Source organism: Balearica regulorum, chromosome 2 (genome assembly GCF_011004875.1).
Source record: "Balearica regulorum gibbericeps isolate bBalReg1 chromosome 2, bBalReg1.pri, whole genome shotgun sequence".
Lineage (NCBI taxonomy): Eukaryota > Metazoa > Chordata > Aves > Gruiformes > Gruidae > Balearica > Balearica regulorum.
In genome coordinates this window covers 153,600,158-153,617,513 of record NC_046185.1, presented here as the reverse complement: position 1 = coordinate 153,617,513, position 17,356 = coordinate 153,600,158, and the positions used below count along the sequence as shown (strand labels likewise).

Here is a 17,356-nt window from a genome sequence, read left to right as displayed (position 1 = left end):
TTGTATTTAATTTAACTTTGGTCTAAGCTAACATGTTACCAAGCATGCTGCTTCACAGAATCCATTATATACCTGTGCTCTAAAACTAAATAGTGAAAAAATAATGTTCTCCAGAACTCACTGAGATTCAAATAGGTGAATTCTTGAATTCGAGTGGCTTTAACTTGGCCTCAGCACCACTGGAAATGGCTAAAAAAGCTAGTAGCAGAAGTGTTAAAGATATAAAAGATGGTTTAATTGCATAAAGATGTATAAAACCAGATCATATTGGATTTATGAACCAAATTACATCAAAACATCTTATTAACTTCAAGGTTCTAGAGGAAATAGCCACTGACTTGAACTATAGCAGCAACAGATATGTAGACTCTCAGAAAGCCTTTGACAATTTTTCACTTGATGGATTAGTGCATACAGTATTAAATATAAGCTGCCCTAAGGAAAATTTTGAGACTGAATAAGGAAAATTGTAAGACTAAATAATTAGTTTATAGTCAGAAAGCAGAAGATCAGAATTTAAAGTATCCATTCACCATAACATGGCAAGAATTGTTTTGCATGGGATTTATATCAGATAGCTATTCTTAATATTTTGATTAACAATTTACAGAGGAGAATTAAAAGATTAAATCATTCTATTGCCATCAGCATCAGAGGTTAGGAACTGGTTAAAATGCAAGAAATATTTACATTTTGATTAAAATATAAGCTCAAGGTGATATGGGAATTTTAAGTTCCACATGTAGAATCATGCACCCAGAAATTGTAACTCCTTAATTAAGTACAGGTCAAATAACAGCAAAACAGTGTAATGGAGAATGTGATCTAATTAGGTATGGTCACAGTTTTCACATTCACTGTCTAACGCAAAGTAGAAATTTAAATGTATTTTGCTTTTCTCAGAAAGGTTCTTTTGTAAGAGACAAATCCTCATGGAAATCCACAGGAGTTTCCCCACTAATTTCAGTGGGTCAGAAGTGTCTACCATTGTTGGTTCTATCTAAATAAAGAAGGAAAATGTCACATGGGTAAGTGGTGAGGTTAAATGCAACAGGAAAGCTTTTCCAGATGAGAGAAAAATGGAACAAATGCAGATGGGGTGGGTAAATTTACGCTGATGAATTTACTTGACTAACTTAAGGACTTACTTTCCATAAATTAACCACAGTCAGATGCATCAGATGCAAATGGACCTGTCTGAAATTATGTAACAAATGGTTCCTGTAAATATACATTACACTCTAGAAAAAGTTCACTTCCCTAACATGCTTCTGGCTCACACTCACCTCTTCCCTTTGTGTGTAGCAATGAACAGCTATCACCTTCTGGATTATTTCCAGAAGGTCAATAGATAATTTACACGAGTCTCACAGTTTTTGTAATGAAGATGCTCACTCCTTGAACCTCAATCATAAAAATACACCCAAGGTCATTAAATTATGATCGGGCTTTTTAATTGCACTGGAGCTGGTGATGAAGGCCATATCCCTATTTATTGGGGAGGTGGGGAGCTTGGAGAGGGAGGGAGGGTTGTCTTTAAAGGATATCACCTTGAGCTATATCCTTACAGACAAAAAAAGGATTTGGTACAAAAAGACAACAGATTTCCTCAGAAGATACAATTCCCTGCTACCTTACACCATGGTGTTCCAGAACTGCAATCCCCAGATGACTATCACTCATTCTTCGTGCCAAGTTAAAGCATTGTGTTTGAATTAGGTTTCTAGCTTGCAAATTCTGACAGATTTAGGTATGGAATCAAAAGAAATCACTACCTCAACTTCCATCCCACCTACAGTAGAAACAGAAGTTTCATGAGGTCGCTCAGCCACCACAACTCACTATCCAGCACATTTATGTAAAACCGCAATCAACTTCAGGGAACTGCCTTTGTCTTTTTCTTCTTTACTCTCTTGAATCAACTCTTTGAGTTTCCATTTGCCTGCCTGTGTCCTAGGTTCCTTCCTCTGCATCTCATCTACAAGAACTTTCTTTCACATGTACCTTCATTCTCCTTACACACACTCACTTGCCCCATTTGAGATACCACATACTAACTACAAGTTTAACTGGAACTGAAAAGTCATGGAATTTTGGAGTCCACACTACAGTGAAATTGAAAGCAGGGCAGAAATCACTGCTTCAGTAATATTCAAACCACACTGTGATTTTTTTCTTAAAACTTAAGAGGAGAACTGTAGAAAAGAAAACTACACTAGGAGACCTGGAAAATTTCATGGTGTCCTAGAGGCTACATAAATATATCAATCAGAACATAAGTCTGAACACCTTTGTCTGTGCAGATGGAGGTCTTAGTGACCCTGGTCCTGATTCATCCCGCAGAACACTGGCATTGAACTGAGGTGCTTAAATAAGTAGCCTCTCATTTCAGGAGCCTTCTGCTATCAAAATATAGTCAAGCTCTCAGTCAGAATGGTTTGCTAGGTCAGGGGAACATAAAGATGGACATGTTTCTTAACAGAGAAATCCTGTATTGCAGACTATCAGCCTTGGTCAGCTAACTTGCCCTCTGAAGGTGCTCATTTATCCTTAGGAGTTACCTACACTTTCATCTTGAATGCTTTGGCAAAATATATAAAGTTATATGAAAAATATTGTGGTCATATCAGTCTCACAAGAATCTGGAGCAAATGGGAAGAGAAAAATTTATGAATTAGTATTTTTAATTATTGAGACAATCTCAAAGTTAATTTATTCTTCATGGGATATTCTTGCTTCAACAGAAACAGCAGTTGCTCTACATATAATTCAACCACTGCTTGACAGCCCACCCCAGAACTAGTATGGACAGGCCACTGAGCTGGCTCATTCAAAGAGAAAGAACTGGCTCATTCAAAGGTCATGGGAGGACATTCCTTGGCACTTCCAAAATCTACACGGACCTCTGAAAAAAAGACAAAACTGGAAGTATTGTTACAGATGATCTACTCATAGATTATGAACAAAGAAAATAACACAAAAAATGATTAAAAGAAATTGGAAAAATAAGGATAAGACAACAATGCGAACAGAGGAATAACAAATTTCCAGGAAGAAGTGGCAAAATTAAGTGTTACTAGTGTATGTAAGCATAAAAGTGGATAACATCAGTGGTGTTCAGTACGTTTGAGGAGTATCCATCAATTCAACATCCACAAAAGCCATTCTGCCCTTCTGGGACCCAGTGGGGATTTTGGATTGGTCATATATTTCCTCAGCAATACTGGCTATGAACTGCTCTGGTGTTCTTTCATTCTTCACCACAAGGTCTAACTGTGATGTTACCATGCTTTGAGCAGAGGTTTGGACTAGATGAATGCCAAAGGTCCCTTCTAACCTAAATTATTCTATGATTTTAGAATGCTTTTAAGACTCACAATTTCACAAATTGATCAGGTTGAGAAGTTTATCTTACCTCCCCAGAAATTAAAAGCTCCTTGGACCACATTCTATATTGGGTTAATATAATGTACTGTCCCACTGAAGCCAATGTTTTCAATAAAGCACAATGGCTCTCGTACATCCTTTGCCCAGAAGCTACAACTGGACCCATAAGAATGCTAACCATGGCTGTGAAAAGAAAAAGCCCTTGGTACACTTGAAGTCCTATACAGGATGAAATTTCCTACCTAAAGGCTCTGTCTCAGGGACAGAAGTTTTTGTAAACACTTGGTTTCTCAGTAAATGCCAGATAATCCCTTATGTGATACTGCGTTATTCTGTTTTGGTGCAAAAAGGCCTCAAGTAATCAATTCCAGATCACCTGTTCTTCTCATGGACAAATGGTTACGAAGAGTTGCTGTTACCTGAAAACAGCCAATGATCACTATTAAAGGTTAATCATAACTAAACTCTACATGTGTGTAATTGTTTTGCTCTTTTTCAGTTTTAATATCAGCCACTTTATGTAAAATGTATTCCTGCTGTCAAAAATTAACCTCTTTTGCAAGAAAGAATAAAAGATTAACAAATAGATTTGAAATATTTTGGAAAATACATACATTTTATTTTTAATGCTGATCCCATTATATAACAGCTCTTACAATGTGTTCCTAGTATCATTTGGGTTAGGAAAAATTTCAGTCTGTAGAATTTCAAAGACTATCTAAATCCAAGCTTCCTGCAGCATAATTTCACTAATCCTACATCTCCCCTGACAGATAAGCATCTTGTCGAGTCTTGCATATTCCAGTGATACTGGTTACAAAACTTTGCTGTTGCATAATTGCTCCTAGAGTTTGAAACTTGGCAAATATCTTATCCTCTTTTTTAAGGAGTCACAAAAATAAAATCTAAATTTGGAATCCATTTTTCTTATAACTGAAACTGATTCTTACCAGCCATGAAAAAGCTAGGCTACCTTAGGTTGGTACTTAATGTTTTGAATTCATGGAAGATTTTTGCTGTGACGTCATTGTGTTCTTCTACTATACCTTTATTTCTGAAAGCAGGCCAGTCTTTGCTCTTTTCTACACCAGTTGTCCCTTACTAGCTCCTCCATACAAAAAAGCAGATTCAGTGGTTGAACCCTCAACCTGACAATTAATTCAAAATTCAAAGGGACAAATTTGTCTATTCATATTTCTCACCACCAGAATGCAAAGCTTTCTGATTATTCTTAAAATAAGGGGTTTGTCCCTCCCGCTGAAGTTTAAGGCTATTCATTATTGCTGTTTTCTTATTAAGCAGTAGGAATAATTGACGACAGTAATCCACAGATATCCCTTGGAATGCTCACAGACATAATCAGGTCTATTTCATTACATATCTTTAGATTTCAGCACGCAGTGACAGCATCTACATTTTATTAGCTCGGTGCATAGGATTTCATTTTCTACTATCAAAGCAATAAACACTCCTCGGACTAGAGAGGGACAGTGCCATCCACAGCACCTTTCATACTACATGCACTCATTCAGATTAAATGACAGGGTCCAACTGATGAGTGTCTGAATTAATAACACCCCCAGGGGGCAGAACAGCTACTGCCCCCTAGAACCTGTTTTCCTACTATGAAATATATTCCAGTTTGACCCATAACTTTAATAAGAGTTATTTACTTGACTGCTGGAAGCATTTGATTAGTGTTAGGAACGTTCAAATTACTATGGTCATAGAAACAATTTTTACCCCCCTGGAATACTGAAAAACACCCAACAAAGGCTCAGCTGCTATTGGTAATTTGTAGACTGTGAGTGAACAAATGTTTCAAAGTGTTTTGTTGATAAACTTCAGTGAGCATCATTAAGAAGGAGCACTGGGTAAAGATCCAAACAAAAAAAAGGCTGTTGCTCTGAGCCAACATTTTTTTTCTGCCCTTGAATACAGGGGAAAAGCCATCAACACATGGGGGGAAAAAAAAAATCTTTTACCTTCACGGTACACAACAGCCTTTGCTGATTCTTAGATCTTTCTCCTACGGTTCCTAATAACATGAACTGTCAATGTTTGCTCTAATGCTTAGATCAGCTCTGCAAATATATAGTGAATTAGCAAGAAGAATTCAAGGACATTTATCACAATATATATCATATATACCCCCAACTCCTGAATCTGTTTCAATGTCATGACATTTGGAAATTTAATTACTCAATGAAAAAAATGTTGAAATTATGCCCTGCTCCATTCTAAAGAAAACCAAACTTTAAAGTTTAAGGTATTATTTTGTTAATTTGGGGTTTTTCCTCCCTCATTGGATCAAATCCTTGGTCAAGGAGCTTACTTTCTAAGTAAAAAAGCAACACAGAGCTTGCAAGCAGAAAACCATGTTAATATTTAACTTGGACTAGAAGAACTCCCCGTGTGTTGGTGGGATCAATGCACAGTGACTAGAAGAGTTGGTACTGACAATATATCTACCTGGAATAAGACCTCAGAAAACTTTGTTGTAGTGACCAGGCAGCATATTGCAGTTAAAATCTCTGCTTTTCCAGTTCAAGCTAATACATCTGGCAGGTGACAAGAATGACGCATTTCTGGTAAACGCTTTTAACGTGCTTTTTATTACTCACAGACATTTAAGAAGTCAATTTTCATTTGACAAGGCTGAATTCCTCTCTGCTGTTTGTCTACTTAATGCTGTAATTCTAATGGTGCAAAACCTGTATAATAAGACGTCCACATCAGTGTCAGTTGTTAATGTCAATATTTGAGGGAAACTGAATCAAAAGTAAAAACAAAATGTTGGAACACTTTGTGAAGACTCTACAAGGTATTTATCAAATTCCACAGAGGTAGTGGGACCAGCACATTTTTGCAAAACGTATTCTTTAAAAACCTTCTCAGTCCTTGACTCAGTAACAAAATGAAAAGGTGGGAGATAAGCATTACCTGAAACCTTACCAGGATGACTCAGTTCTCTGTTCTATTGTCAGTCATCATGACCAACTCCCAAGTCATGGTACAAAGCTAAGTTTCATTCTGCTTTTTCACAGAAGTCAAATATGTTCCTGCGCTCAATGAAATCAATAAAGCTTTTATATTCACGGCAAGAAACAGAACTCTGCCCTACATCACCATGCTTCAACATACCTATCTATAAATAAACATCTAGCAAACTAAAGAATTCAATTAAGTTTTCATTTCTCTCAGTCAACTGCAGATCACAGAGGAAGCTCCAATGACAGCAAAGACAGATGATGAAAACCTGATCAACTGCTATCACTTCAATTTAGATAAAAAGTCACTCACTTTTCAGCTCTGCTTGGTGCCCAGAAGAGATTAGATTAAAACTAAAGCAAGTGGGAAAAAAATCTAAACAACAGCCAAAGAAAACCTTTTCCATCTCTTGTAAGTGTCTTCAGTTAATCCTACCATGTAAAGTCAGGCTACCAGCCATGGCTAAAAGCAAATTCCAGAAGGCTTTTGAAAGTTACCAGCATTATTGAGCCTTCAGAGAAAACCAGCATGAAAAGTTAAACTACCTGTTTGTTAATGTTGTCCCCTTCTACACAGGATTTTGAACCATATTAGGGAACTTTCTAGCACATGATTGGGGCAAACATTACAAATCCTTGTGTCTGCATTACCCACTGTTGTCTACAGCCGGGCTGTGTGTGATTCCAAGAAGTTCTGGTGTTATTCAATTGCTACAAAGCCACTGCAGAAATGTGCTAAGATCTGTCTATCACACCCTTATTTATTTCAGTTTTGTGAAATATAGATCAGGCACTGAAATGCAGGATCAGCAACTGACACTTTAATTTGTATTGGATAGCAGTTTTGCAAGTGGTTTCATAAAGCAACATACAAAGGACCTGAATTTAGCTCATTGTTACAAAAAGAACACAAGTAAAGGGAGAAAAGATCTATTTCACCACCAAGATGCTGTCATCACATATAGGAGTCTCTAAAGCAACAGAATTAAAAAATCTTGACTTTATTTTCAAAAATCTATGCTTTATTTAAAAGCTGGGGAATTACACTTGGCTCATCCTACCAAATTCTGTGTATGGCAGCAGTTCAAATATGAATAGCATATCTCAGCAGGCAGAATTAGCACCAAAGGAAACATTTTAATGAGAACAATATTAATCCTAGATTTTATCTTTCTTCTGTCAACATTTGTCACTAGCACAAATCATGCAGTCACTTAAACCATTGTCTCGTGATGCCCAACCCTGTGGCTGCAAGACACATCAAGGCCATCTGCCACAGCCTTGGCTCCTCTTTGGAACCAAGCGTACCGCCAACCTGTGACCATGCACCCCATGGTGAGCCCTCATAGAAACATATAAATCTCAACACATGACTGAATAGATCCCTTTTACACAGCTGGGCTTACCAACCCCATCTTAGGATTTAACGTACACCCCAGGCACTAACAGAGCTGCACTAAGGAGTGCGGCGAGGAGGGGGCTGCAGGCACGCGGGATAGGTTATACATTGGCACCCAGTACAGCTGAGGGGCCCTCAGAGAGTCAAGGGAGTGCAGACTGGATCACAGACCGTGTCAACTATTCTGCCAGGCTATGCCAGGACTGCTATTGCCACCTCCACGTGATAGGAATAATCCTTTGGCTTAAATTCCCTTTTCTAGCTGTCAACAATCAGCATAGAACAAGATAAACAGAATTTTGTGGTAACCAAAAAGTACCATAAAATATCTTTCTTCTTTCAAAAGTCTTGTGTAGTGTGTCTTGGCCAAATTACGTCATAATGCCCCATGTTGGCTCAAAGCTGAGGGCACTAATGAAACTGTGAGACAGAAAAATTTGAATGCTTTTCTGCCTCTGCTGCTAAAATAAAACCGGTTTTCCTTCAAGCCTTCTATTATTTAACTCATGCAGTGCCACCATCTTGGTCAGCTAGTTTGTTTCAGAGTAGGCAAAGAGAGACAAACAGCAACAAGCCTATCAACAAAGAAAAAACACACAACAAGTGGAAGTTCTGGCTGTGTACTTGCATATTTAGAGGGAAGAAAAATGGGATAGAAAATTTACACTAGACCAAGGAAGCAAACCAGTGGTAGTCTAAAAATCCAGCAGGCAGAAAAAGTTGAATGACGGAAGCCTTCACATCTCACAGAAGCCATACACCTTCAAAACAATTTAGAGGTCCTAAAGCTGACCTGAGTATTGAGGCAGCCCATTCAGAATCCCTCTTCCCTACTTTATGCTGACTAAGCCCACTTTCATTAATCATTTGTCCCTCCAGTTCCATCTAAACTGTTAATTAATATTAACATTGTTAACAAGTCGTCTGCTTTTTGGACAATAAAGTCCAAATCCTAGTTCAGGACTGAGAAACTTCATGCAAAAAGTAAAAGGCTTGATTGCACAGTATCCAGGGCTTACATCCCTCTCCACACCATCATTTATACACAGAAGTTACCTTGTCATGATGACCATTAGACATTGGGTGGTCACGCAAGCAAAGAGTAGAAGCAGCCCAACAAATTTTTGCAGGATATCCCGGGGAATACTGGATAAATGCACAAACAGCGCTTTTAGTAGGGAATACCTTTATACTCACACAGTTGCACTTAGCCAGTATCTCAAGACTTCCAAAGTTGTATACCACTTGACATGATTCACAACAAAAGTTAGCTGGCTGATATGCACCACTCCAGTGGAAAGGGATTGAAGTCAACCAGCTACAAGTATGGACAAGCCTTAAATTTCACAATTGTACAGACACTTGCAAAAGCATTGTTTGGCTGTGGGCTTTTTGTTGGTGGTGGTTTTCATGTTCTTGTACACATTATTATTCAACTACAAGAAGAACATGGAAACGGTACAATGAGTAGCATTTCCCCAATAAGGCAGGAAAAGGGGATGTGTGGGTCCAGTGGTTAAATTTTCAATGAAGCACTTCATGACAGAAAAAAACAGTTTAGGAAACTGCTTTTTTTTTTTTTTTTTTAAGGAAACCATCTCTATTAAACAACATTTCTCACTAAAAAATGCAGGACTAGTTCTTCTGCTGCAGTTTTCGACATTCATTCCAAAAATTGCTGGCATTATGTTCTGAGATTTACTTTAATTTTTATACTGTTACTATTATTCTAACATCGAGTCACAAAAGTACTGCACAGTGCCATGGCTACTAGAGAAAAGTGAGGAAATAATGAAAAAATAAAAGTCAAACCACACATCAATACAAATACTCATTTGGAAATGAAATTATAAATTGTTATTATGGAAAAATACAGTAACCCTACCCTCAAAGAGAAAGAGACATCCATCAATTACATTCTCATTGTTTCCATTCCAGAGGAAGACTGGAGAATTTTTACTATAACAAGAAATAGAAGAGCCAATATTTTCCACAAACAAAACTTATGATTTTACCCAACCCTATACCTGCAGCATTCCATCTTCAAACTACATTTTCTCCCTTTCTTTTCCCCTCCTCTTCACAGACAGAGGGATGAAACCTATCTACAGACTTCACCACAACCAACAGCTTCCATATTTATGAAGACTCAGAAGCTAATGTAAGCTTATTGCTAAGATGACAGTTGTGTCTAAGCAGAGGAAACACAGGGGGAAAAAAAGAGAGAAAAGGAATGAAACAAAACACCTGAAGTAGAAAAACTAGCTCAATACTAGCTTTTTAGATCTTCCAAAAAGAGCAAATGAAGACAAAATTTGGGCTGACTACGCCTTGTCTAAACTAAGGCTGCTCAGAGGATATGTGGTAGCAGACCTGAGAAGCCTCAGATTTTTACAGCACTGAAGCAAAGCGTACACACATCACAGTGTGATTTTGCATTACGAGGAACATTTACCACACAAAACCAGTTCCACTCGCTGGCGTGATTATATGCGGAATTCTGGGATTTGTTCAGCTTTGCTATGAATCTACTGCTATATTATTTTTCAGAGACATTTCTTTTCCTAGATGCCCAGAGTCAGCATTTGATTGATTAGTGTGGTTTTTCTGGCTTACACACTAAGTTGATTTGAACGATTCATTTGTTAATATAGCAAAACACACATTCAGGATTACAAATTGTTTAATAAGTCTTGACAAACAAGTCCCTTGGTGGTCTTGAAGGTTCTCAGAAGCAGATGGATGAGGTACAATTTTATAGATTCTCTTTCCTATTTGTGTAAAGCTGCTAAGGTCTGAAATAGGCTTTAGTGCAAACAAGGGGCATTGTCAGACAATAAAGAGACAATTGCCTGTGTTAGCACAACAATTAAATTATTTGCAGAGAACGACTCAGTCTATTTGTTACCAGAAATGTGCTAATTATTCCTGCTAATTACATGCAAAACCTTCATTATCACCTATATGAGGAAGAGGACCCCTCAGGTTTCAGTGACAAATTAATTACTGTGTTTTCCTTCTGAATGTACTTCTAGACAGTCCCTGTTATCTAAAAAATAAATTGGCTAGCAGGAAGCTTGTCTCTCAGAGACATTCTGCAAGCTAAAAGCAAGCATACAAATATCATATCAAGTTACTATTGCTATTTTTTCAGGCAGGTATATCCTGAAGCTCTCAGAACTACTATATTAATTTACAAGCTCTTAATCCTAATAAAATATACCATGCACTGCTAAATTCCACTATGTAATTGCTTTCAGAGCCCTTTACACATATATAAAACAATGGATAAGATAGCAGGCATTAAGTTTTTAAAATATTGCAAATAAGCCCAGTGGTAAACTACACAGTCAGTACAACATAGATATCATTTCAGTGAATAAATATGATTTAAGTTTCATAATAACTGATGTGGAAAGGACAGCAAAGCGGCTGAATTACCCAGTCTTTCATTATCACCATTCTAACTCAACACATGGGAGGACACTTGCCACCAAGTCCTTGCAATGCATGCCAGGGGCAGGGGAAGTTTCATGCAGAAGGGTGAGGAAGAGAAGGCATGCAGGATCAAAGTCTTGGTTTGGAAGGTAGGAAACATGGTAAGTGAAGGAGTTGCTGGCAGAGGGATGAATGGAGAGGCTGCAGTGAATTCTCAACACAGACAGATAAATTGACTATTTTTAAAAATGGTTTTAAATCTTTTAAATTTTGCTTAGAACCTGTTAGGTAAGTTTCAGCATTCTTGTCTGACACCTTGCCACCAGCCTGCCTCCACTTCCACTGAAAGGTGCTCTGGAGTATAGTACTCTCTGTCCGTCCTGCTTATAGTTACTCGAGGCCTCCTCAGTCTCTGAGTTTGGCACAGCAGAACATCAATACCTTAACAATTCAGAGTATCAGCAGCATCCATTAATGAGCTGATGATGAACATCATTGTACAATTCCAGAATGTGGACTTCAACCACAACTTTAGTGGCACCAACAACACTACATTATACAAAGCAACAGCTAATCTGTGGCTGGATACAAATTGTGCAGTCTTGACAATACAGCAGGGATGGGATAAAGTAGCTCAGACAGGGCTACTGAAAGGCTAGAAATACGGTTTCGTAGTGAATCAAGTGATGACTACCACCCACACGAAGTTGTATTTCAACAGCCACTCCACCTTCTGAAGATAAAGCAGGAGTGGAGGAGTGCATTCAGAATCTGGATGTCTACAAGACACAGCCCCACCTCTCCGGACCATCAGTGCAGAAAAGCAATGCCCAAGAGCGCTGAACCTAGCCTTAGAGATCAGTTCATCCATGACTCACTGGTCCTATGCCCTTTAATCTGGGACTTTAATCTGGGTATCACTTATCATACAGACCTCTCTACTACATAAAACACAAGATACCTTCATCTTTACTTGTATTTGTAACCCATTCCTCAGACCCTCATATCTATTTTGTATATCAAGAGACTGACTTAAGCCCCTAATTCACCCATGATACCTCCCATGCCGACTTGTTTCCGTTTTGGTGCTTTCTGCAATGTTCTCCCTCAGAGGCAGGAAACCCCCCTAACTAACTATATGGTAACGTCATTATTCTTCAAGTCTACCTTCATCCTCTCCTTTCACTTGAGGCCTTAAAAAACCTCAGCAACAATAATGCTAATGATATGTTCAGCTTCCATATGATGTACTACTGAATACAGAGTTTCACTGCAGTTTCCATCTATATATCTTGGTTTGTCTCTTGTGTCAGAGGGTAAGTTCTCCAAAGCAAGAGCCATCTCTTTGGTGTATTCTTGTAGTAGTTAGCATGTCTTAAACAATACTTATATTGTTATACTATAATTATATTTTTTATATTATTATATATTATATTGTTATACTATAATTAATAATAGAAGTAGTAGTAGCAGTAGTAAGAGGAGGAAGCACAGCACAAGTTTTCCAAACCAGAAATGCAGGGAAGGATTCAACATTTGGAGGCCAATGACTACTTTAGTCATTATTACAAAAAAAATTTTTAAAGGTTAATGGCAGACCAGCAGAGAAAACATGCCAACTAGCATGTAAACACAGCTGCACGCACTTATCATTTTTATTTTAATTTTAATTTATAATCCTAACTGAGGTTCTGGCATATATGCATTGTCTAGCTCAATACCCACCTCCATTGTCCTGGTTTCAGCAGGGATAGAGTTAATTTTCTTCCTAGCAGCTGGTATAGTGCTGTGGTTTGGATTTAGGATGAGAATAATGTTGATTTAACACACTGATGTTTTCATTGTTGCCAAGCAGTCAAGGACTTTTCAGCTTCTCATACTGGCCTGACAACGAGAAGGTGAGGGGCACCCAAGAAGCTGAGAGGGGACACAGCCAGGACTGCTGACCCAAACTGGCCAAAGGGATATTCCATACCATATATACCAGTATATAACTGGGGGTTGGCCAGGAAGTGGCACGGCTCAGGAATTAACTGAGAATTGGCTTTGGTTGGTGAGCAATTGTGCTGTGCATCACTTGTTTTGTATATTCTTTTATCATTATCATCATCATCTTCCTTTTCTGCCCTACTAAACTGTCTTTATCTCAACCCACAAGTTTTACCTTTTTTCTTTTCGATTCTCTACCCCATCCCACTGAGGGAGGGAGGTGAGCGAACAGCTGTGTGGTTGTTTTAGCTGCCTGCCAGGTTAAACCATGACACCCATTCAAATAAATCAAAATGAAACAAGTGGACAAGAAGGAGGATTACTGTACTGCATCTGAGTGCAGTAGTTTTTTGTTTATTTTTAAGTCAGAGACATTCCTTTAAAAGTTAGAATGTGTACGGATTTATTTCCTCAAAATAGTAACACATAAAATTATGCCTAAAGCTCCGACCCCACCACCAGCATAGCAGCTGCTTTGTTGATAGGATATTAGTACAGTCCATGAGGAAAATAAACCAAACTTTTTACATATGAAAAATTCACACCTCCAAATCCTAGCTGACCACCAGGTTTTCTGTTCAAAAGCACAGGAAGGTTTCCTTGGCATAAGCAAAAAATCCTGTCCCTGAAATTTAGAACACACTTTTTAACTAGTATATCACCTTGTACAATTGAAAACCTGAAAAGAGAACAGAATAATTAGCATTACTGCAAGGCCTCTAACAAGTGGCCTTCAACCTATCGTACCCAAAAGTAGTTCAGATCCAGAAAATGTAAAATTAACCCATGCTCAATCTGTTGAAAATTGGTCTCAACAAGCAAGAGTTTAGCAGCAGAATGCAAAAGCAGGGCATAACTTAAGATAGAAAGACCTTTTTTCCATTTTCTATAGCCAGGTTGCTGACCAGATTCTTTTGTCTGTTTGTCAATAAGGAGGACAGCAACATTTGACTGACTTTGAGAGATGGCTGGCATCAGGGAGACCATGTGGCAAAGAGAATTGGAGGATTCTAAATCTGCAGGAAAAGCGATGGAGAAGGAGGATTGATCTGAAAAACAGAAGTGTATAAAGAGAGCTGCATTGCATCAAAATTAGTGAGAACTGGAAGTGAAGGAGAAGATGGAAAATCAGGTGATTTCAGCCTATTTTTCCTATGACACAGAGGAGGAACAAGATATTGCTTTTGCAGTAAAACATTTGAGCAATAAAATCATGAATTTGCCTAGAAGGTAAACCCTTTCAACATGGGCCTTAATATCTTCTAATTCGCCTGGACTGAATTATGAGGACATATTTTTGGCCTGGCCTATACCACAAAATATGAGTAGGATTAAGAGCTGACAAGATGCTGAAGCAGAAGAGAACCTTCCCGCGGAGACTAGAATGAAGGGGTCAGGGCTGGATTAGCTGACATATAGACTGCATCTTGTATTCCAGTGGCTTAATCACTTCACTTAAACCTATCAGCATTTAAAAGTAGCAATAGAAAAAAAACCCTGTAAACTCTTTGTCATAGCTGGAGACTGCAAGTATGTGACAAAGAATGACTCAGTAGTATTTCTTGCTTCTTTCCTATGTATGAAGTTTTTAGAGATTACCGCCTCTCTTCTTATTCCTTCCCGTCTAATATTAAAGATAAGAATTTCAGTAGGCATAATTGTTACAATTACAACAGTTTAGTAATAAGGGCAATTTTTTCAAATGTAGGAGCCTAAAGACTTATACATCTACAGCTACAAAGGACATGGATCCACTCTTCCTGCCAATACCAACACCGGCCTATCGAGTTCTCCAAGAGAAGAAGCAAATACTGAAGTTGGAAAGAACTGATCTAACTCAGAATTATAGTACTACTAGAATTTATTTTATGAAAAAACATGTGCACTAAATTACCAAGTAATTTTAAACTCCTTTACATTTGGCGGGGAGAGGGAAGTAGTTGTTGGGTATGGGATTTTTTTAGATCAACATTTTCCTTCAGGTTTTCACATGCTCCTGCATAAACATTTCCTGGCTCAATATTGTGTTTGCTCACACCACAGTTCTTCCACAGAGGCATTTACTTCCTGCTGCAAAGAAGGGGGAGGGAGGCAGCGTGTAGTGTAGCACCATTTATCCTTTTCAGACAAGGTTTGATTTAGAAAAGAACCAGCCACAACTTGCTGGGTACCAGGAGCCAAATAAATGATTTTACTGTTTGATTATGCACACCATTCAAAACCAGTGTAAGTGGCAATTGGCTTGCTTCCTGTCATACTGGGACCTCGGTTTCACAAGTTTGTCTTGCACAGAAACACTAGGTTTCTGGAGTTGAAAGGCTGCTGGAACTGTTAGTTTTCAATTATTTTGTCTTGGACTGAGCACCTTAACTCCTCCCTGTTCTCTAGCACAGCAGCTAAAATGGCGCCATCCTGCTGGAACCTGCACAGCCAGCAGCTTCCCTAGGGACCCCCACGCCCTTCCCCTCACATTAATGAGCCCTTCCCCTCACATTAATGAGTGGCTAACTAACAGAGTAAATAGAAATAAATTAGCAACTAACTTATCCTGGTAGATGTCAAGGAAGAAGAGAATCCCAAAGAGGAATTTAAACAGGGAAACAGATACATGAGCTTTACAGTTCAGCGTAAGAGCGCTTGCATTAAGATACTGCATGTAAGAAAATAAGAAAATGGTTTTAAACAAAATAGAAAGTAAGTCTCCAAGGCTTGCACCACTAATAGAATTGAGAGGAGGGATTTTAAAATGTTAGTATTATCTCTGGCTCAGGAAGTCCCAAAGCCATGATTCAGTAGAAGGTAGGAGAGTACACCAAGAAAGGATCATTACAGGCTTGACATTTTCTTATACGCTCCCCCAGGCTGCTGTCAGAAACAGGATACCGGGCTAGACAGATGTTTAGTCTGATCCTGTATGACTGTTCTTACTTTGTGATAGTAAGACATAAATGTGGATAGGAAGAAAGTTATGTGCAACTCAGGGGGATCACATGAAACTTGAAGTTGATGCAGGCATAGCAGCCAGCAGTGAGGGGATTCAAACTGAGGGGTGTCAATTCTGTGCAAATTCCAATCACTATGGACTTCACCCCTGGGAGAAGTTCATACTGTCCAAAATCCTCACATATTTCAGGACTTGTCTGTAGGACACGGGGCACCTTTGTAGTCAAACCACTTCCCCTACCCTCCTCTGGTCCTTCAGTTAAATATTTCATTCTTTTAAAAAAAAAAAAAAAGTTTCTTTCCTCTCTGTCTGTGAATTAATACCCGTCATCATGCTACTGCCAATGTGGACGTTTTCTGCACTGCGTCTTCTAGGTCTCTGCAAGAAAAAAACTCTTCCCAGTGCCACCAGTCCTTCTCATATGCAGGTCAAAACACATTCACTAACTACAGTGTCCACTATCCCTCCAGCAGGCATTTGGGAGCAAAAGCAGATATGCAGAGATATTTTGCAATATAATAACAATGTCACAATGTCAACCATAATTTCTAAGTTGTTCACAGATGCCCCAAATCATCACAGGTCAAACAGTTGGAACAACGGGTCAGGAAGGGTTTTATTTCCTACTTTAGCGTAGACTACAATGAAATGAGAAGCAACAGTCACAAGGAATTTTCTTTCAGCACAGCCATCAGAAAGACTACCTTTTCTTGCTCCTAGCCATTTTAATTCATGCTCTTGTTACAGTCAGGAAGGCTTGCTAAAGAAACTGTATATAGAAAATGTTATACAACAGTTGCAATAAGTAGCCTATAGAGCAGTTTACTTGCTGTGACAAATTGCACAGACCATGGCACACACCAATACTCCATATTCTCTTCTGGGTCACTGAATTGATTCTGGTTCAAATTCCAGCCAAACCATTTCATATGCAAAGCCATTAAAGGACTAGAACTATTTTCTTTTGCTAGCTCAGACTAGCCTCTGTTCTAGGAGCTAGGGTAGTCTGCAAGGCAATACGCAACATGGATGCAAGCCCACTCAGGCATCTCTTGGACAACGATGTAGCCGCTATAATGTTATTTATATAAAAGGGAGCTGCACCATCTTTCTCCCAGCGGTAGCAGCTGTCACTGCATTTTATGAGGAGATGAAGCTGTCCATGGATATTGTGTGCTTTGGGAACATTTACCAGATCAGCTCTCCCAG

The 17,356-nt window shown here is 38.6% G+C and overlaps 1 long non-coding RNA gene across 1 annotated transcript in view; it reads right to left on the bottom strand.

The window, feature by feature from the left end:
* LOC142600610 (uncharacterized) overlaps positions 1 to 17,356 on the bottom strand; it is a 147,163-nt gene that overhangs the window by 116,459 nt on the left and 13,348 nt on the right. The window contains exon 3 of the long non-coding RNA XR_012834187.1: positions 13,749 to 13,882. This is a non-coding gene — a long non-coding RNA (uncharacterized LOC142600610). The remainder of the gene's footprint in view (positions 1 to 13,748; positions 13,883 to 17,356) is intronic.